A 21,629-nucleotide genomic window follows, 5' to 3' on the forward strand; every position below is an offset into this window, starting at 1 on the left:
AATGCGATATGATAGCCGAAAAAAAATGCAGTTTAGGATGGTCGAAGACACTACACTACCCATAATCCCCAGCTATCGTTTGGGACTACAGTCCCGTTGACAAACCCCGTGATTAATCTTCAAGCTCTGGGATTGGATGTTGGAGTGGCAGTGCGCCAAGGTTACGCAGAGCATCAAGCTCTTTGAAATGGAACGAAACCACGGCAGACTATTCAAAACTGGACTTGAACACCCCCCGAGAACTACACATGCTGGCTATTGTGTTTCACAACATGTTCTCTATGGCACGTCTCTACTGGGAATTGTAGTTTTAAAAGATGTTTTCGTTTTCCCCAAAATTAGAAGTTGACAGTATTAAACTGTGTACAGCCCTGGAGGTTTAGGCGATAGGAAACATATTGGTGTGTACACATTTAAAACATGTAATTACTAAATGGGGGAAAATCGCTTGTATCTGTAAGGGAAACTTCTGTGTAGCAATGCAGTGGGAGTCACCGACTCAGGAAGGAGACACGGTAGAGCAGGAGCTTTGATGTCAAACCACTGATGATTTATTTGGAGTTACGGCCGGAGACATCACAAGTCACAGCAGTCCCGGTGAGACTGCACGGGTGGGTTGCCACGTCAATTCTGGAGCGCCTCTCTCTTGCTAGCCCATTTAACTGGTTTCACAGAGAGTAATCAACATATTTTGATAAGATAGCTTTAGACAGTTGGGCACACTGAGTTACCTGCGTCCGCCACTTATGGCCTCGAACAGGGGCGGACTGGGGGGAAAAAGTGGCCCGGGGATTAATTGACAGACAGGCCCACTTAATGCACGGCATGTATCGGCCGGCCGGCGACGAAAGTATGTTACTTAACAACAAACCCTATGCATTTTATGTTATTTTGGACAATTATTCATATAGTAATCACATTACCTGAGCCCTTGAGTTGCCTAGAGCAAAATAGTTACGGCATATATTTAGTGATTTTAATGTTAACAGATCATTGATGCAATAACATTTTGACCCAATTTGCCTGACTTGACACATGGAATAAAACATGGGCGTAGGAAGCATCCTCAATGTGGGTGAGACAATTTAACAGGGGGTGTGGGCAGGTGGTGGACCTCACCTCCTCTAGGGGGGTCCGGGGGCAAGCCCCCCCGGGAAGATTTGTTTTTAAATGTTGAAGTTAAATGCATCAATCTGGTGCAAAATTAGGGACTAAATCTATGGCAGTCAGTAGGGGCTTGGACTGTGAGCCGTAGGGTCGCCGGTTCAAGTCCCCAACCAGACATACATTTGGAGTGTGGACTTCTACTTGGAGAGGTCCCAGTTCACCTCCTGCCCTGCCGTGGTGCCCTTGAGCAAGGCACCGGACATCCCCCTTCCCCCCTCACTCCCATTGCTCCGCGGGCGCTGTACAATAGCTGCCCACTGCTCCTAGTACACCCATATAAAACAGAACTGTAAACAGATTAACTTTTTCTTTCAACATTTATTTGAACAGCAAGTGGAGGCAAAAGTGACTGCACCCAAAACAATAAACCTGCTAGCTAACTAGCCTAAACTCAGTAGCAGAATGTGGGCAACACGTTCTTCTCCACAGCCGCGCGACCTCTGAGTCAGACGTCACTTCCCCCTTTTCTATCCTACGGGTTACATCCGTACAGCCACTCCCCCTGAACCCTGTTGTAACAACATAATAAACTTTTTGGGGATGCAGCTTGGGATGTGAGGACATGGCTTAGAAAGGGCGTGTCGCCTTCTGTCCTGCCAGTGTTGGCAGGACATTAATTAAAATGTCGAACTCGGACTTCATTTTAAGGACATTTCGGCCAGGGGTGTAGAGCTATATTTGTTTAAGCACCGAATTGGCAAAACAGGAGAGTGTGTGCACCAGTCTGCTTTGATCTATGTATTCATGTCTGTGACTCTCACAGTATCTGCTGCCCACAGCTGTTTTATAGAAGAAAACCTCCTTCACTTCATGAAATCTCTGCAGCACCAGGAGGCAGCGGGAGGGTTAACTCAGCCTCTGAGAAGAGGAACGCGCAGTGCCTTTCACGTACCGCCTTTCACGCACCGCCTTCACTGTGTTTACCTTCAGAATCATTAGAAAGGCTAAAGAGCGGTGTGGTTGATGTGTTTTAACCACACACACCTCTACACACACACACACAAACGATTTAAACGCAGACTTTTGTTCCTCCATGTTACGTTGTTATTGTTTCACTGAGCGGACCCGCACATTTTTTTCAAACGCTCTCCTTTTTGGTCCATCTGCGCGGTTTTGTGGGCTGTGATGATTCGGCTGTACCTTTAGTAATGAATATTCAATGTTGTGAGGAAATCTTTCCACCAATAATTCCAATAAGTAATCCAAAATGTATTCACTTCAGGTTTACGAAAGTAACTGTAATCAGATTACTCGTTTTTCAAATGTAACGCGAGCTGAATACAGTTACTTGATTTTTGTATTCTGATTACGTAACGCCGTTACATGTATTCCGTTACAACCCAACCCTGGCCACACCCCACTGGGCTGGGCTGGGCCGGAACACTTACAAATGTGGGCCGGTAGGATTTAGGTAAGCAAAAAAATAATAAGGGAGTGGCCGGAACACTTACAAATGTGGGCCGGTAGGATTTAGATAAAAAAAAAAGATTTTTTTTTTTTTTTATAAACTTTTTTTTTTTTTTTTGGCCCTCCGGCCCACACACAGCACCGGCCCACCGGGGAAACTGACCTCGAATATGTCATACCCTGGAGTCCACAAACAACAAAGAAGGAAGTGTCCCAGTGCACCCACAACAAAGACTATCTGTGACCGTGTTGACCGGTCACAGAATGGGAACAATAACATTATGGCTGAAGCAGCCTATTTCCTTAAAGGAGATAAACAGACTTCAGGGTTGGTCCTGTACGTCATATCTAGGAGTCTATAGGACAATTATTTCCCTAACAGTATCCATAATGGGCAGCATTAATATATACCCACATGACAGCTCATTGTTACTTTGTAATTCTACTCCACAATTCAGAGGTTAACCTGGTATTTTTACAATCTGTTAATGCCACAAATTAAGAGGTGTAATGTAACTAAGAAAATTAACTGAAGTTCTGTAATTAAATAAAGTTTTGAGGTACTTGTACTTCACTGTAATTTCCATTTTATTCTACTTTATTAATAAATAAATTCTACTCCACTATATTTTCCAGGCAAATATGGTACTTTTTACTCCACTAAATGTATTTGTTAACTTTAACTTCTATGTAGTTTGACGATTAATATTATTAATATACAATAAAAATAAACAAATAATATGATGTATGGTTATAGATTAAGCGACCCAACAGTATATACTACTATAATTATAATGATTCCCACCTTTACCCGCTGCAACATTAAAGATGAACACATTAAGGCATCAATAATTATAATCCAGTAATATATATTATTCTTAAATGGGGCATTCTGCACTACTATTTGTGTAAGTACATTTTGATGCCAAGTCTTGTACTTTTATTTAAGGAAAGTTTTTGAATGCATAACTTTTACTGGTTGAGTTCAAATTGAAGTTTATGTTTGAAGATGGGACCGGCCATCAAGACTAAGAGCGCTATGGCTGGTGTGATCCCATGTTATACCCAGTTTACATGTTTTAAAGAAACTTATGAATACATTTACAATTAACATATGTATCTTTATAAATATACCATGTTTATAATCATTTACTGGTCCATGCCGCTTTTGTGCTTTTTTTTTAACCTACATAAATCCTCTCCCGTTTGTTATTGTGATAGACACCTATCTTTCCCACCAATCAGCAAGTGCATTGTCACAGAACCCGCCTATTCACCTCACAGCCACGCATTATGGCCATGTGATGAGCCATTTTGGCTGTGATGACTTCTCATTTGTTTCCAGCATATAATATATTTCTTCACTGTGCAATTTGAAATTCATGATGACCCATCGTCAAGGGTAAGTATATTTTTCCCTACCAAAGTTAACGGACTAGCATATGTCATTTGTATGCCTAGGCTTTCTTTACTTTGGAAATAGCAACTTCTGTAAATTGAAAAAAAGTTACCGTTAGCCTGTGACACGAGTTTCCCCCATCATCCAAACCCATCAATTTGAGTAAATATTGTCCCCTTGAAAATCGTTACTGAACTGATTTTGCATATTTGTACTTTGATAACCATTAATCTGCCCTTCAATGTTGACCATTTTCATAGGCAAGGCAAGGCAAGTTTATTTATATTGCACTTTTCAACACAAGGCAATTCAAAGTGCTTTACAAAAATGAAAGACATTAAGAAAATGGCATTTAAAATCAGTCATTTAAAAGAAAAGCTAATACAATAAACATTAAAAGAAAAAATACATGGATAAAAGTTACAGTGCAGTCTAAGATATGAATAGTTCAATTAAAAGCAGCGACAAAAAGAAAAGTCTTCAGCCTGGATTTAAAAGTAGTCAGAGTTGCAGCGGACCTGCAGGTTTCTGGGAGTTTGTTCCAGATATTTGGAGCATAATAACTGAACGCTGCTTTACCATGTTTAGTTCTGACTCTGGGGACAGAAAGCTGAAGATATTCATAACGAACGTAACGTGGTAGAAAATACGTTTCTAGCTAAACGTAATTGAGAATGCAGTTTAGTTCTGTGGGAACGTACTTTTTAGGAGACAGGGTTGAGCAGTCAAACATGGTGGTGGAAATAATACATTCTAGGAGTGAATTTGCCATTGGATTACTGAAAAAGTAGACAGTAAAAGTAGTTCATATTATTTTTGCAAGTAGTCCTAGAAGTACTAAGTACAAACATGGCAGTTTCAGAAACTACTTATGGATGAAATGTTTTTTATCCCACAATAAAGTTGACAAAAATGTTCATTCTTGTTCTCTGGAGAGGACTTTGAAACTCAAATTACTCAAAAGTACAGAGTAAAAGTAGTTCATATTATTTTTGCAAGTAGTACTAGAAGTACTAAGTACAAACATAGCAGTTTCAGAAACTACTTATGGAAGAAATGTTTTTTATCCCACATTAAAGTTGACAAAAATGCTCATTCTTGTTCTCCGGAGAGGACTTTGAAACTCAAATTACTCAAAAGTACACAGTAAAAGTAGTTCATATTATTTTTTGCAAGTAGTACTAGAAGTACTAAGTACAAACATGGCAGTTTCAGAAACTACTTATGGAAGAAATGTTTTTTATCCCACAATAAAGTTGACAAAAATGTTCATTCTTGTTCTCTGGGGAGGACTTTGAAACTCAAATTACTCAAAAGTACACAGTAAAAGTAGTTCATATTATTTTTGCAAGTAGTACTAGAAGTACTAAGTACAAACATGGCAGTTTTAGAAACTACTTATGGAAGAAATGTTTTTTATCCCACATTAAAGTTGACAAAAATGTTCATTCTTGTTCTCCGGAGAGGACTTTGAAACTCAAATTACTCAAAAGTACACAGTAAAAGTAGTTCATATTATTTTTGCAAGTCGTACTAGAAGTACTAAGTACAAACATGGCAGTTTCAGAAACTACTTATGGAAGAAATGTTTTTTATCCCACAATAAAGTTGACAAAAATGTTCATTCTTGTTCTCTGGAGAGGACTTTGAAACTCAAATTACTCAAAAGTACACAGTAAAAGTAGTTCATATTATTTTTGCAAGTAGTACTAGAAGTACTAAGTACAAACATGGCAGTTTCAGAAACTACTTATGGAAGAAATGTTTTTTATCCCACATTAAAGTTGACAAAAATGCTCATTCTTGTTCTCCGGAGAGGACTTTGAAACTCAAATTACTCAAAAGTACACAGTAAAAGTAGTTCATATTATTTTTGCAAGTAGTACTAGAAGTACTAAGTACAAACATGGCAGTTTCAGAAACTACTTATGGAAGAAATGTTTTTTATCCCACATTAAAGTTGACAAAAATGCTCATTCTTGTTCTCTGGAGGGAATTTTGCCATTCTCAAAAAGTACACAGTAAAAGTAGTTCATAGTATTTGTGCAACAAGTTTATGAAGCAATAAGTCCTAACATTATTCTCATAAATTACCCTGTTCCTCAATCGCAAATAATATAATTGAACCACATGCCATCCTTTACTTTGAAATCCTCACCGGAAGTGTTCCTGCACATACGAAACGTCCAGCTTCCCAGGGTTGTTTTATTGCATTACCGTAAACCTGTAACTAATCGCGCACTCGAAATACAGGGGCGGCTGGTTTGACCACGCAAAAGTGAAAGACGGCTGGCTTGACCGCAGTCTGTGGTTTGGTGCATTTGGGTTTGTTGCTTGTGTGTTTGTGTGGGCGGGTGCCAGTGCGCACACACACATTAACACACATCAGCTCTGCTTCCGCCCTGAGCAGCGGGCTGCAGTGTCTGGTCTAAGAAAAATGGTGAAGGTCAGACAGACCGAGGCAGGCCATTCAAATTAAACAGCTCCATCTAATTACTATTGGATAATTGTCATTTCCTTGCGGATTAATACTCACTCTGCTTAAATTGTACCAGCATGCATAAGGTGTTTTAATGCCATTAAACCACTTGTCATATTAACATTGTTTGTGCATATGGATTCATTGATAATGATATACGTTCATTAGTGAGCTTTAGAGTCTTCTGAGGGTTAGGGTTAAGGTTGGGGCGCTCTTTTGAGCTTTGGCGAGCCAGATAGGTTTCCTCCTGCTTATGCTAAGCTAAGAAAATTCCTTGTGGTTGTAACTCCGAAACAGGCTTGAGCGTGGTATCAATCCTTTCATCTAACAATAGTTTAACACCAGAAGTGAAGCAAAGCACTGCGTTATGTCTAATGGGGAGGGAATAACTCAGATATGTTACTGAAGTAACAGTAACAATACGAAAGTGAAGAGATACTCTGCTACTAGTAAACTTCTGGCATTCAAAATGTTGCCCAAGTAAAAGCGTAAAAGTATTAGCACCAAAAATTACTAAATGTACAATTAGAAAAAGTACTAAATATGTAGAACAGACATTTTCAAACCAATATTTATTTTTAATTAATGATCCATTAATGTAAACACATTTTACATTTTGTAGCTGGTTTGGTGGAGGTAACTTTAAAGACTTTTTATATTTCCAGGTATCTTAATTCATCATAATAATCCTTCATTATTCAATTCATTGAAAACATTTGTGTACCTAAATGACTCTACTTCATACCGCATCTAAAAGTTTAGACAGCAAACCAATCCATGTTTTGGTGATCTCATTGATTGACTCACTTTACTGCACTAAAGCAATACGATCAATGTTTGAGATCTCCACAAAAACTATGTCTCCTTTGCTCGAGCTCATCTGCACAGACTCCACTTTCCTGCACAGTTTGGCATGAAAAGTTTGCTTCTAAACTTCTCGAGTTATTCGATTTGACTAGCTCATTTTTCATCTTGACAGCTTCATTAAAGCACCCTGAAAAAGCTCAAAATATTTGTGTGTGTGTGTCGGTATGTGTGTGATTACAAATCCAGTCTCCTCGCCAATTTCCCTCAAGTCTGCTCATCCCTGTCGCTATTTAAAAAGCAGTCTTTTTTTCCCTGTCTCTCTCTTTCAATTTCTCACTCCTCCACAGCCATTGTCCCTCTCTCCTCCGTCATCCATCTCACCATGCTTCATTACCCTTCACTTTTCCTATCGTTTTCTCGCATTTCTACCCCCTCCTTACTTTACCCTCCATCTTATCACTCTTTCTTCTCCATGATACTTTCTCAGTCTTTTTTTTCACCAGAGTAAAAAACAAAACACTTGTCTGCTGGCTGCCGGTTTGTCTCCAGCCTCTGCAAAGCTTTCCCTACTCGGGTATTGGCTGGCTGGAGCCTCTGCTGTGTTGCTATTGGCTGGTTTTAGCAGGTGAGGCAAAGCTGTGCCACTTAATCAATGCCCTGCAGTGGGGGGAGGCGAGAGCCAGACACAGTGCAGCAGCAGCAGCCGTCAGCATTGGCAGCTCTCCATGAAGCTGAGCATGGGGATGGTATGACCTTCAGACAGCCGGGGAGCAGCAGGAGGAGACATACGTACACACACATACGTACGTACACAAACACAAGCTGTGCATATTTTCCCTGGAAATTCATGTTTTTTTCTCCACAGAATATCCGCAGGCCACGCCCAGAACTCCACCTTTCCTCTGCAGAGGCAAGCAATGAACTTCTTACAACGACTGTGAGCGTGGCATGTAGGCATGGCAGTACTTTCTGAAGGTCAAGAGGCTCAGATAACACACAAACACACCGACACACAGCGGCTGCCAGAATGCACCAAACAGAACTGCTGTACACTCCATTTAGAAGGGGAAAAACACTTGTGAACATATTCACTAAAAACAGTTTTCTATTAAAACATTTAAAGAAAAATAATGTAATAAAAATGTTGCGTTGGTTCATAGCAATAATCTGTTTACAGCTAACAGTTATTGTTTGGATAAGTAGTATTTTACTCAGTATGAGTAAGATGGCGCCGTGCATGGCTGCCATGTCTCTAGCTCCTCCTTATGTTAGTGTTTGTTTACATTTCGGTGTGTGCTTTTAACTTTGTTCGCAAGATGCGAGTCGACCAACCCAACTCTATCATACAATATAGTAGAGAAGAACTTCTACACATCAGAAACTGTGTGGACAGCAGTCTATCACCGAGACCAGCAAACGATGGGGAATCGCCATGGCTACATATATATATAAATATATTTATTTGTTATGTTGCATTGTTGGAGGAGCTTGGGACTTTTGGGAATTGTCGTTGCCATATCTACACTGTAGCATCTGTGAAAAGGACAATAACGCCTTTGAAATTTGAAAGAGGACATATTATGCTCATTTGCAGGTTCATATTTGTAATTAGCCCAGTCTGCTCTGATTGGTTAGCCAGCCGGCTCAGATGTGATTGGTTAACCACTTTGAGATTTTATTAACATTGCAAAAAACTATATGTTCTTGTGATTTAATGGAAATTGCCAACACAGCTGCTGATTAAAAATATTCGGGTTCATTTTTGGGTTAAGTAGTAGAGATGTTGGGCAAACATACTGCATCTAATTGAAGAGACAGGTGCATGCCATTGGTCCAAAAACAACAGGAAATTAGATATTGTGTTTTGGAACTGCAGCAGTGGATGTAGCAACAGCTTGTGTTTATAATTAAGGAAACCATTTGCATTGCATTACCAGAATTGGTGTCATAATTAGATTTTTATTTTATTAAATAGCTCAGTCAAAACTGAACTGTGTTTTCTGATTCTCTCAGACTTGCACTTATATCATTATCTCTGATGTCCATCTGCTGAGAAATCACAGAGAAAAAGACAATCCTTATAACTCTGGGAACAAGAAGTGCCTATAGCAAATGTGGCGAATTATTGTTGCCAATTTGTATGAAAGTGTAAAAAACAGGGCTCAGTTTGTAGCCCACAGATGGCAAACTAAATACATGGCAATGTTACGCTTCCTGTTTACATTCCAAAAAGACCCCAAAGGCCCCAATTTAAGGAAACTACAATTCTAAAATTCAAGCACGATTATCTCCCAAATTGGAGTAAGAAAATGATTTTAATAAGACTTTAAAAATGCATTAATACTTGCTGTGTTCGTCCTGATATGTACGTGGCAGAGCAGTTGAGGTATTTGAAACCCTTCAATTAGATGATGACTATTGAGTTTAAAAAAGAAGGGGAACGATCTAATGCAGTTCATGCATGTTTTAGGTCAGTAATAGAGAATACAATATATTAATAATAATCATCATAAATATGTCCACGGCTACCATCAATGATTTGAATGACTTCAAATATCGGTTCTTAACCAATATTAAGTCCTTAAAAATCCTTCGACATTCACTTTACCCTATATGACATTATACTTTAAAGAGCCTGTGACAGCCTCCCAACCTCGTTGTAATGAAGTTGACTACAGTATATTCATATTTGTCAGTGCTTTCATGTCAATTCGGCGAACATAAACATAAATGATCGTGGTGAAGATGATGATTACATTAGGATTAAAAATCGGTAGTGAGAGCTGCTGAATTTCCTCCCGTCGGATGTGATATAAAAACAAATCGATTATTCTTGTAGTTGTAAACTCAAGTGGATTAAACTACATTTATTAGTGCTTTCATGTCAATTCGGCGAACATATGATAGATTAAATGATCATGAGGATGATGATTAAAAATCGTTCGTTTGAGCCGGTCTGCATTTCCTGATGAGAAAACAAACCGATGCTTTTTGTAGTTGTAGTACACCAACATGGATTAAACGTGTGTTTTTTTACCACAATGTTGGGGAAATTAATGGATAAAATGCACGGATTCGACTCCGATCGGGACACTAGGTCCACCGTTTCCCCGCAGCGAGGCTCCCCCTGTTGACAGTTTACGTGGGCTGGGCTGGGTGCAGTGGCGGACTGGCCATCGGGACGAATCCCGATGGGCCGGTACCGAAGTGGGCCGGTCGGATAAGTCACTAGCACATCCTCCACTTCCCCGTTGACAATTTACTAGCGGTACCGAAGTGGGCCGGTCGAGAGTCCCGGGATGATTTTTAGTCCCAGTCCACCACTGGCTACATGACCGTATGATCGCCCATATTGACGCACCTAATTCCTAAACTTCTAACAGATAAAACATAAACCGATCCTTCAGCCTCATATGAGCTCTCAGACACGTTCAAAATTAAACTGTCATCGCTGTCTGAGCTTGCTGCTGTGTGCGCCATCGTGCGTTTACATGCAGATGCTGGGATCCTGAACGGTGCAGCCAGGGAGCGCCGCCAGGGATTTTGGGCCCCATGAAAATATATCACATTGGGCCCCACCACCAGGCACAGGCCACTTTGTTTATAAATTACCTCGAGAGCCGTACCAAATGGTCTAGCGGTCCGTATACGGCCCGGGGGCCGGAGGTTCCCCACCCCTGCTTTAATATAATAACATTAGTATTAATATCATAACCAAAATGTCTGTGATTAACATTTTGTTTACAGACTGATCACTCAATGCTTCAAACTGTCCATCATCCTAAATAGACTAAAAGCAGTTTTTTGTTTTATATAGATCATTGGCTATGTGGGAAAATACTGTGTTTGAAATGTATAATTTCAATTAGATGTTAGCTTTTTGTTTTATATATATATTGTATTCCGGTCTCCCTTCAGATATGTTAAGTGGCATGTCATTCAACACAATGCTGCTCACCTCCTTCAGTTGGGAGAAAAGCTGGTTCAGGTTCAGCCTTATGGGGGGACAGGGGCAGGGCTGCTGAGCCTAAAGATGGATCTGTTGGACCTGGCACCAGGGGGAGGGACAACTGATTTAGTATGAATAGGCGCTAAAAATGTACCTGCATTTATTAAAGGTAGGTAGGTAAGAATGGAGAAACCAGCTCGAGTGCGCTAGAATTTGAAAATACACAACCGAAAAAAATCTGCCCCTTCCTTCAGAGTTCCTTACAGAGCCCCTCCTCCAACACACACGAACGCGCACATGACCAATGAGGGCACGAGATAAGCTTGTGCACAGATGGAAGGCTGACAGGCAGGTAGGCCATCCAGTTATATCCGGTCGTGCTTTTTACAGCGCCACGGCTTCCACAGATGACATTTTTGTATGTATTTATTGTCAAAGCATTTAATATATTCATTGCTATCGGGATGTTAAGAGCATTCCATGGAATATAACAAAAAGTGAATTACCTACCATACCTTTAAATATCAGCTAAAAGAGCAGTGAAATTAAAAACCTCTGAATTTTCTGTAAAGATATTAACAGTACTTAATGTCAGCTTAGTAAACAAAAAAACATTAGCTAACAGACTAATTTCCACCACTCATGGACCACACCCACCTTTTCTTGTGAATAACTGGGTGACATACTGTCGCCCTTTAGTTCCTGTCTCTTTTCTTTCTCTCCTTTCTCTTCTTTTCTTAGAGCCTGACTTTGTTGTTCGTTGAAACATGGTACAACACACGTATGTAGGCTAAGTACTAGCATCCCTCCTCACATGCTTTCACTCTCTGCAAGTGCCGGTGCCGCACCGCGTTTGGAGGCAGGACCAAACCATTACATGTAAATAGAAGGGGGTGTACAGAGGCTTTGGGTAATTAACTTTTGGAAGAAAATAAGTTAAATGAATCGTAAATTTAGTGAGTAATTTATAAATATAACGTTCTATTAATGTTAATTATTGAGGATTGATGAAAGGTTACTTACATTTTTTTTCTTAATGTTCTGAACATTTTGGGGCCCCTGTCAGTCACGGGCCCTTAGAATCGTCCTAACTTTTCACCCCCTTACAGCGCCCCTGGGTGCAGCTGGAGCACTGTGCCCGCAATGACGTCACACATAATTTGGCGGGACTTGAAGAATCCCCGAGAAGATCCAGAATATGGTCAACATTGAAGGGCAGATTAATGGTTATCAAAGTACAAATATCCCAAATCAGTTCAGTAACGGTTTTCAAGGGGACAATATTTACAAAAATTGATGGGTTTGGATGATGGGGGAAACTCGTGTCACAGGCTCAATGAAACATAGAATTCCAAAGGTCTTGAGGAAAGACAACCGCAGCACATTTACATAGGCTACGTAACTGCAACAGCGTATGTTATTGAAGTATATCACTTTGTTACTGCCTAAAGGAATTGTGGGATGGCTTTCTGTGTTTTTCTTCGGAAATACACAGAAGTAGGCTACGTTGTGCTAAAGGAGATACGAAAGAAAGCACTGAAGCACCTTTTCTTGGCATTTAGAGAACTCCATCTGCTCTTATCATGGCTGCCACTTATACTTTCTTGGACAAGATACTTAATGTTGTGTGAATGTTAACAATCTAAGTTAGCTTCCTTGAGCAGGTGGCCTCTCTCTGTGTGAAGGTGTAAATGATGGCTTGTATGTGTAAAGCGCTTTCAGGAGTTGTGACTGGAAAAAGAGCTATAATAACAAAGATACCTCTTAGGAATGTGCCCTTGAGGCTTATTTAACAGACGACACATGTGTTGCATATACAGTTGAGCCTTAAAAATGTAGTTTTCCCTTTCATGTGTTGTGTTATATAGGTTTTTGTGCATTTAAATGGTCTACAAAGGCTAAAATCTCAAAGTGTGATAAGGGGCGGGACATCTCTAAGCGGTTGACCAATCACAACAGAGCCGCCCAGCTTCATGGGAGCCTGCCTGCAGACCTCCACTCTCAGGACACCTCCACTGTCAGTACAGGAAGTGACGATTCTGACGAACACGTTTTTTTTTCCGCCCACCGAAGGACTCGTTTGATGGAAGTTTTCAAATCACAATGGAGACTCATCACGAAGTTAATGAGTCCGCCCACCGTGCACTTTGGGTCGGCCTTGGTCAAGCCCTTTTGACCCCCCCCAGCCTGGTTCTCGTAAAAGTTTTTCGCTCAAATGACACCATGGAGGAATGTAACGGGAGTTGACAGGGGATTTTCGGACACTTTTTTTCACTTTCCCCCCTATTTTCCCCGGTTTTATAATTTGTTTGGCTATTTCACCCACCCCCCCTCCCCCACTCATCCATATATTAACGGATTTTGACCATTTTTGTTGCATTTTTCTCCTCTCCTCTCACTGATCGAATGGCAAACGCGACCCACTGTCGGAGGGCCTCCGCGCCGGCCCGGCCTAGTGCCGGTGCTCTGGCAGTCGGTTCCTCCGAACTGCGGGTTCGACTCTGATGGCCGGGAGGGTGTGCTGCGGGGTGGGGGACTTCCCCCACTCTGCGTGTCTCTTCCTTTCCAGGCCGGCTGATATGAAGCGTGACCAAGACGCACCGTCCAGGGGTCCCGCAGCGGGGTGGAGGTTCCCAGCTGGAACCTCCGCCGCGTGTATATGTATATGTATATGTATATATATATATATATATATTAGGGCCGGGACTTTAACGCGTTAATTAAGATTAATTAATTACACAAAAATTAACGCGTTAAAAAAATTAACGCATTTTAATCGCACTTATTTTTGCACCGCGGAACGTTTCTCACTGGATGAGTTTCAGGCGTACCGATTATACTGGAGCACCAACTAACGTTCATGACTTCAGACAACAACAAACCACAGTGAACAACAGTGGGAAATGTTGTTTTAAAAAACGGACGGATGGAAGCGTCGATAAGAGCACGGTTGTGTGCAAATGATGCAAAAAGGAATTCGCATATCACCGCAGCACATCAAGCCTCAAGTATCACCTCAATGCAAAACATATAGCAGCTAGCGTGGAAGCTAGCGTGACGTTAGCCTCTTTTATCGCGTTCACACCAAAAAGAGCCGGTACTAAAATTAGTTCATGAGAACCTTTTTACCCCCACGAAAGTCCCTGCTAGATAGCAGAGAGCTGCTAGAGAGCAGGGACTTTCGTACGGCTCTCTTGTGAGAAAAGAGCTATATGTCTGATTGGCTGGGCGGATTGCAAACCATGCCCCGTAAAACTCCCAAAAGTTTTGTGAAGCCGCCATTTTATTAGCATTATTAGCATTAGCCCAGCGCAGAAACGCAGAGAGACTAACTTATGGCAACACAAAATAAAACATGGGAGCGGTGGAGATGAGGAGGTGTCGGCGTTCTGGCGATTTACTCGGAAGGCTTCAGTAGAAGCTGCTGGGACTCCCAGCAGCTTCTACTGAAGCCAGTCCCCAACTCCGGGGACTTCCGGCCGGGGACTTTGGGCGGCAGTATACGCCGTGAAGTGGTTTGCGGCCTGCCAGTAAACCCAAAACAGAAGAAGAAGAAGTGACGTCAGCGGCTTCATTTGCCTAATCCACCCCCAGGTTCCAAGAGTTCTCATGAACTAAATTCTCATGAACCTTTGTGGGAAAAGTACTGCGGTGTGAATGCGCCTAATGGTATACTAAAATCCATGTGAAAAAAATTGCTTCTCACTGTTCTCAGGTCAAATATTTATGTGATTTAAAAATGCGATTAATTTCGATTAATTAATTACAAAGCCTCTAATTAATTAGATTATTTTTTTTAATCGAGTCCCGGCCCTAATATATATATATATATATATATATAGGGACACCTTGTATTTAAGTTAATATCAGTACAGTATCACTTTTCATCACTTAGATTGATTGAACTGTTCTGCCCTTACAGCGCGTATCCCTATGCGTAGCTAGACAGTTAGCTAACATTTAAAAGTCCTCCAATAAAGATGCAAGGTTTTCTTTCTTGACTTTACTGTTCTTCTTTTACTTTGTAAAACTGTAACAATACAGAAATAAAACACATAAGTATGCAGGCTTTACATAACATATACGTAAGTAGCACTGTACAAACGACACACATACTACTATTAGGAATTAGCTATCATTAGCATCACTATTAGCTAGCACACGTCAGAATCATCACTTCCTGTACTGACAGTGGAGGTGTCCTGAGAGTGGAGGTCTGACCCCTCTCCCCAGCTTACCAACCAGAGCAGACTGGGCTCTGGTTTCAGACAGAGGGTGAACAGAGGTACTGCAGCAGAGCCAGCATGAGAAGAATAACACACTTTTTGAACATTAAAACAATGTAAACATGAGAGAGATATGAACCTGAAAACTAGCATATTCTGTTATTTTAAATAACAGCTGCCTCTCGCCAATGAAAGAACGCCATGAGATTGGTGAGAGGGAACCAAAATAGTAAGTTGAGCTAAACTCACTTTTAAACTAATTAAAGCTTAAGAATCAAATCAAGTTTTATTTATATAGCACATTTATAAACGATTTATGGTCGAGCCAAAGTGCTGTACATATAATAAAAATAGCCTATAGTCGAGACACAAGAAGGCCGCAGATCCATCAAATAGTTCGGATCATTTCCTGTAGGTTCATCCCAAGAAGTGACCCGTTGTTAACGTAGTTTTATACTATGTATTAGGAAAATATCAAGTTCAGGTTAATATTTTCATTGAGAAAATAATCTATGGATGGATGCAGATATCCCATCTCTCATTTTAACATACCTATGCAGCTTTTCAACGTGGCAGCCAATATATCAACATCTATTCATCAAGTGTTTGCTGGGTGTCAGCCAAATAGCAGCAGGAATTGGCATGCAATCCCAGATCCTTTCATACTTTTTCATTCAGGAAAGATAAAAAATACAGCCTATACGGCAACTCCTTTTCACTCCTTCTCCCTCCCCACCCTGCTCCTCCTGTCTCGAACACTTCTCCCACATCTTGTCCTCCTCCCTAACCCCTGACCTCTCTCTCCTCTCCCCTTTCGTGAGCCCCATGCAGAGCTGGCTGGCCCCCCACGTCGCGGGCCTATTAACCGGCCTGGTCTGCTGTAATGATGCCTCTCCTTATGTCCGTGCAGCTGCTGCAGGGCTGAATAGGGAGGATACATGTGGGATCCTCAACATCCGCGCCATTGTTTCACTGCCACTCTGCTGTCAGGTGTGGTAGACAGCGGAGGGAATCGCTCCCATTGGAGTTTTCTGTCCACATCTATTTTTATTCAAAATGTTGATATTAATATTCTTTTACCATACTATTAGTTTCTAGTATTACTATTTATTTATATCCTTATGTAAGATTGCAGATTACATTATTTGTCACTGAAAAAGTTGTTTTGTGCCGTTTGATGTAAAATGGCGACCAAGATAGTCTCGGTTAATTTCATTGATAATGTGTGCTATGCTTATGGTCACTAGGAGTTAACTAGTTTACAGTTAACACTTCAACAAGTTCACAGTTGGCGACCTTTATAATCCTGAGCATCAACAAGCATTCCAGTCCCAGTTGTGTTTATCACTTTGTAGTGTCCCCAATTCCGTTGTAATTGAGTTTTGTATTTGCTGTGTTTCGTTCGTGCTTTTAGTAAACTCTGTTTATGTTTCGTCAAGTTGGTGAATGTTTTTCTAAATGCTGCGCATCTGTTGTCAAGGTAAATGTATTTCTTCTGTGATGTGTTTTGGATCGTATGTGTTTTTATATTAGCATCGTTTCTGAAGCTGCAGCGCGTTTCTCCTGATGGAAGTGTTTTGGGCCGTTGTAGCGCGTTTGCACCTGTCGGCCACCGTAGCTAAGGGTCACTTGGTGATGGGTTAACACCAATAAGTATGTGATAAATAAACGATATATAGACAAAACATACGTCAACATGAGTGGTTTGAAAATAGTAATGTAACCATTGAGGGCATCACAGGTATATTTGGATGGTATGCTATTTTTTATAAGAGTAATATCTCATGCTTGATTTCGGTAATATCAACTGTGTCATACTTTTAATTATGTTTAACGGTTTGTTCTCAAGAATTCCTTGCAGTAAAACTTTTTTTTCATTACTTTTCTCCATAGCAACAGCATGATGTTTTTTACAATAAAGAAATAGTAAAATAAAAGAGCATTATTCTAAATGAGCACTGGCTATTATATAAATGAGTCATTGATCTTCCCAATCGCAGTAGACTGAATGGTCCCATAATTCATAACGCCTTCTGGCAGGCGGTACGGCAGCATCCGGACTAAAACCACCAGACTCAGGGACAGCTTCATCCCACAGGCCAGAAGACTGTTAAACACCTGAACTAAGAACATCCATAATATTCATCTGTTTGTAACTTACAAATGATGTATCACTTGTATATAGACTCTTATGGCACTACTATTCTATTCTATTTTATTGTATTTACTTACTATTGTATCTGTTTTATTGTGTTGCACTGTTGGAGGAGCCTAGGACCTAAGATTTTTCATCGACATAGCTACACTGTAGCTATGTATAAATGACAATAGAAGCCTTGAATCTTGAATCTGGCCATTATAGCCAGGGATGTACTGTGATTGTATTTAGACTGCATTTCAGGAATTCTGTACAGAAAAGAGAAGGGAAACGATGCTAATGTACTTATGTTGACTCTCCAAGTAGAAAGAGTGTTGGAGATTATTTTACAACAACAATAAATAGTGTGTGTGTATTTGTGCACATTTGTATCTGTGTGTACATTATGTGTCCAAAGGTATATGAGGCAGACCTCAGCTGCTGCAGGGTCCATCAGCCAGCTGCTGTATTTATAGGGTGATGACCACACAACGCTAACAGCTGCATCCCACAGAAAGTGGGATGGAGAGGACACGGGAATACATGTTCAACACTCTTCAGTAATAGCAGTGTTAAAATGTCCCCTGCATCAAGAAGATAAAGTGTTTTGCAAATACAAGATTTAAAAATATATATATTCAACTGATTTGCCTGTATGGCTATTCATTTTTAAATAGATTTCCCTGTCATATATGACTCGTTTCACATGAGTTTTAGCATGGGCATGTTGGTCTTATACACATTTGCTTTCATCTACTTAAATATACAAAGTTTATAACACCAGTACTTACAAATCACTGCCAGGTTTCATCTGTAGTAGTTTCCAGTCTGCTTTCCAGCAGCTCCTGAGGGGAAGAAGAGAAAAGCCAGGTTAATATCTATATAGTTAGAGACACTAAGCCAACTGGGAAGCTGGTTACTATCAAATTATTTAACTTCATCCATTTAAGTACAAACCATCGCAATGTTCCTACATTGGATAATGTAAAAAACATTTGTGTCAATCTGACCTGCATGAGTAAAAAAGACAAAAGGTGGTTTATTCCCTTTTTCTTCTCCTTGCAGATGTTCATGCGTCAAATGATAGTAGGTTTTGGTTTAATGGTAAAACCATGATGGAATGCTCAATAATAATAATAATAATAATAGCTTGGATTTATATAGCGCCTTTCAAGGGACCCAAGGTCGCTTTACAAGTAATAGGGCAAAAACAACAGATCGATTTAGGGGCCAAAAGCCTTGGCAAACAGATGGGACTTGAGGGCCCTTTTGAAGGCGTCAAATAACCTCAACCTTTAACACAGGTGCAGCTAATTATAGATACAAGGCGGCGTCTGTGATTCTAATCCAATTTACTTTGTTTGAGAATTCAGTGTCAAATATGTTCACGTTTAGTTGATGTCTGTTCCTTTTTAGTGCCTAAAACAAATTGGCATAAAATAATATATTTTAAAATAACAAATATGGGAGAGGAAGGTGAATCAGCACCATTCCATATAACGATGTATTGAGTGGTGCAGCGAGGACCTGCTCTTTTTGGCCAACATATAAGTTAGCATCACGGGCAACAGTTCCCGCCGACAAATAGCCAATTGGGTTTTTTTTATTATTGGATTTTGGCATATTGCAGAAGATAAGATTTGTGTCAAGCACACGTTTATTTGTTCGGCACAATAATCTCCACATAATAACACCACTTTTATGATTGTTGAAGTGTAAATGCATTAGCAAGCTAACATTGACTTCCATTAAGCTAAAGGCAGACTGGTGTTCGGCGTGATGACTGATAATAGTCTCATTTAGCCACGACATATAGAAGCTTCAGACGTTTTGTCGTTAGCTTGTGTTAACCACAGAACGTACAAACATGATTTATAACTTATTATGGCAATGATGCAAATTGATTTCTAAATACCGAGAGCTCCTCTGTGCAGACACATCTCCACTGGTATGCTAGTTGAAGAGTATATATTCTCCACAGAAGTATGGTAATAGCTAAAGACCGCTAAGCTGCGGCGGGTAATGTTCGTTGTGACAACATTTACAAGTCTCATTCAGCCACTTCAATGACACTTGGAAGCTTCTGACACTTACCAGTGGGATATTACTGACATATTTTTCTGTCGTTGAACAAAATGTGAAAATCTCGTAACTTTGTATTGACCACAGACCTTATTTCAGGTATTTCATCGAAAAGTATTCCAAAGCCCAGAAGAGCTAAAATGCTAACTCATTTCTGTGTTTAGGACTTATTGATGATATGTGGATCTACTGCCCGAGCAACCCTGTCTCCTCAACATTACGTTCCCACATACTCTCTAGCTAAACGTTATTGAGAATGCAGTGTAGTTCTGTGGGAACGTAATGTTGAGGAGACAGGGTTGGCCTGAGTGTGTGTGTGTGTGTGTGTGTGTGTGTGTGTGTGTGTGTGTGTGTGTGTGTGTGTGTGTGTGTGTGTGTGTGTGTGTGTGTGTGTGTGTGTGTGTGTGTGTGTGTGTGTGTGTGTGTGTGTGTGTGCAGCTATGAGATTGAAGCATGATGCTGGAAAAGACCAATGCACTTTTCAGTGCATTAATAAAGCAAAAAAATATCATTAATATTAATCTTCTGAGAGTCACAGGCCGGCCAGCACTGAGTGGATATGTCTTTCTTAGAGCAGAGTTACATTGTGTGCAGAAGTTGATTATAATGATTATGGCAAATAGATTTTTAGTCACAGGCTTCTGTGCAGACTTCTAAAATTAGTCTGGAGCCTTGTTTACGATTTACAATGTGTACAAGAGTCTTAATGAGGCTGATTACAACCGTGTTGCTGCCGCCGATGATGACTGCGGCACAAAGACAAAGGAAAAAAAAAAAACCGTCTGTTCAGAATTTTAGTCGGAGCCCGTACGTCTTTAAAACATGATACATCCCATGGCACACGCTCAGACTACTTTTCTTTGGCGCCGGACGGTCAAATGTCAGCTTTGAGGCGTTTTTAAGGTTGGCATAAACACAGACACAAAGAGACAGCGAGGGAGACGGGTTCATCCCGAGTTTGAGCTCAGCTGTGATGTAACTGTGGACGATGGCTGTGCCGCAGTCAATTTGGGAGGCGTTATCCTCAAACGGCCTCGACTCCCTCCCCCCCTCCCACTGCTCCTTTTCTGTCTCCCGCCCCTTCCCTTCTCCTCACGCTTGTGCCATTTATCTCCTCTGCACCCTTTCTCTCTTTTTGCTACAAAAATCTCCAGCTACCCTCATGCAGACTCTAAAATTATCCTCTCCCCCCCCACCCTCTCCTCTCTTGCTGTCATGTCTCACTGCCTCTGCCATCATCCTGCTCCAGCATCCCTCCTCTCCCCACCCCCCTCCTCCCAGGCTGCAGCACTAACCTACACATACACACACACTTAAAGCAGAATATCTCCTGCTAAATTGCCTTCAATAGGACTCTGGCGGCCTGAAATGCGTTAGCCGGTATCAAAGCGTCCGCCCCCACAGTAAAGCGGCCTGTTGGATAACCTTACTGCTTTTAATAACAGTATATCCCCCAGACGTATTTAGCTCTACTATATGTTTATGGCCCCTCCACACATCTCAACCTCTCGCTGCACCACTCTCTTCACCGCTCGCCTTTCAAGATCCCGCCCTCTTTGTTTTTTTTCCTCGCTACCTTTTACACCCACCGTCTCATTGATTCATGTTTTTTTTACTGATGACAACATCACTAATGTAGAAAAGCATACATTGAAATAATAACATGTCAACACTATAAGGGGAATTTAGATGTTGTGCAACATGCATTCCCATATGTGCATGTGTGTGTGTGATGTGCACGTGTGGGCCCATCCCTCTCTCCTCTCCCTGTCTGATGGAGGATGGGGTAATCTGCACCGGTTGCCATGACACCAGACAGCCGTGCTTTGGCGAAGGAACGCAGCTTCCTCTCTGCTCTATTTCCCCGCAGCCCTCTGCTCAGGAGTGTGCGTGCGCATCTCTGTGAGTCTTTGAATCTGGTAGAATAATATAACATGCACATGTTTCCCTATCCGCTGCAAGGGTCTCAGGACAGG

General features: G+C 41.0%; 1 long non-coding RNA gene across 1 annotated transcript in view; it reads right to left on the bottom strand.

The window, feature by feature from the left end:
* LOC117562136 overlaps positions 1-21,629 on the bottom strand; it is a 110,956-nt gene that overhangs the window by 59,954 nt on the left and 29,373 nt on the right. The window contains exon 2 of the long non-coding RNA XR_004571496.1: positions 18,363-18,416. This is a non-coding gene — a long non-coding RNA (uncharacterized LOC117562136). The remainder of the gene's footprint in view (positions 1-18,362; positions 18,417-21,629) is intronic.

The sequence above is a fragment of the Gymnodraco acuticeps genome, unplaced genomic scaffold (assembly GCF_902827175.1).
Source record: "Gymnodraco acuticeps unplaced genomic scaffold, fGymAcu1.1, whole genome shotgun sequence".
Taxonomy (NCBI): Eukaryota; Metazoa; Chordata; class Actinopteri; order Perciformes; family Bathydraconidae; genus Gymnodraco; species Gymnodraco acuticeps.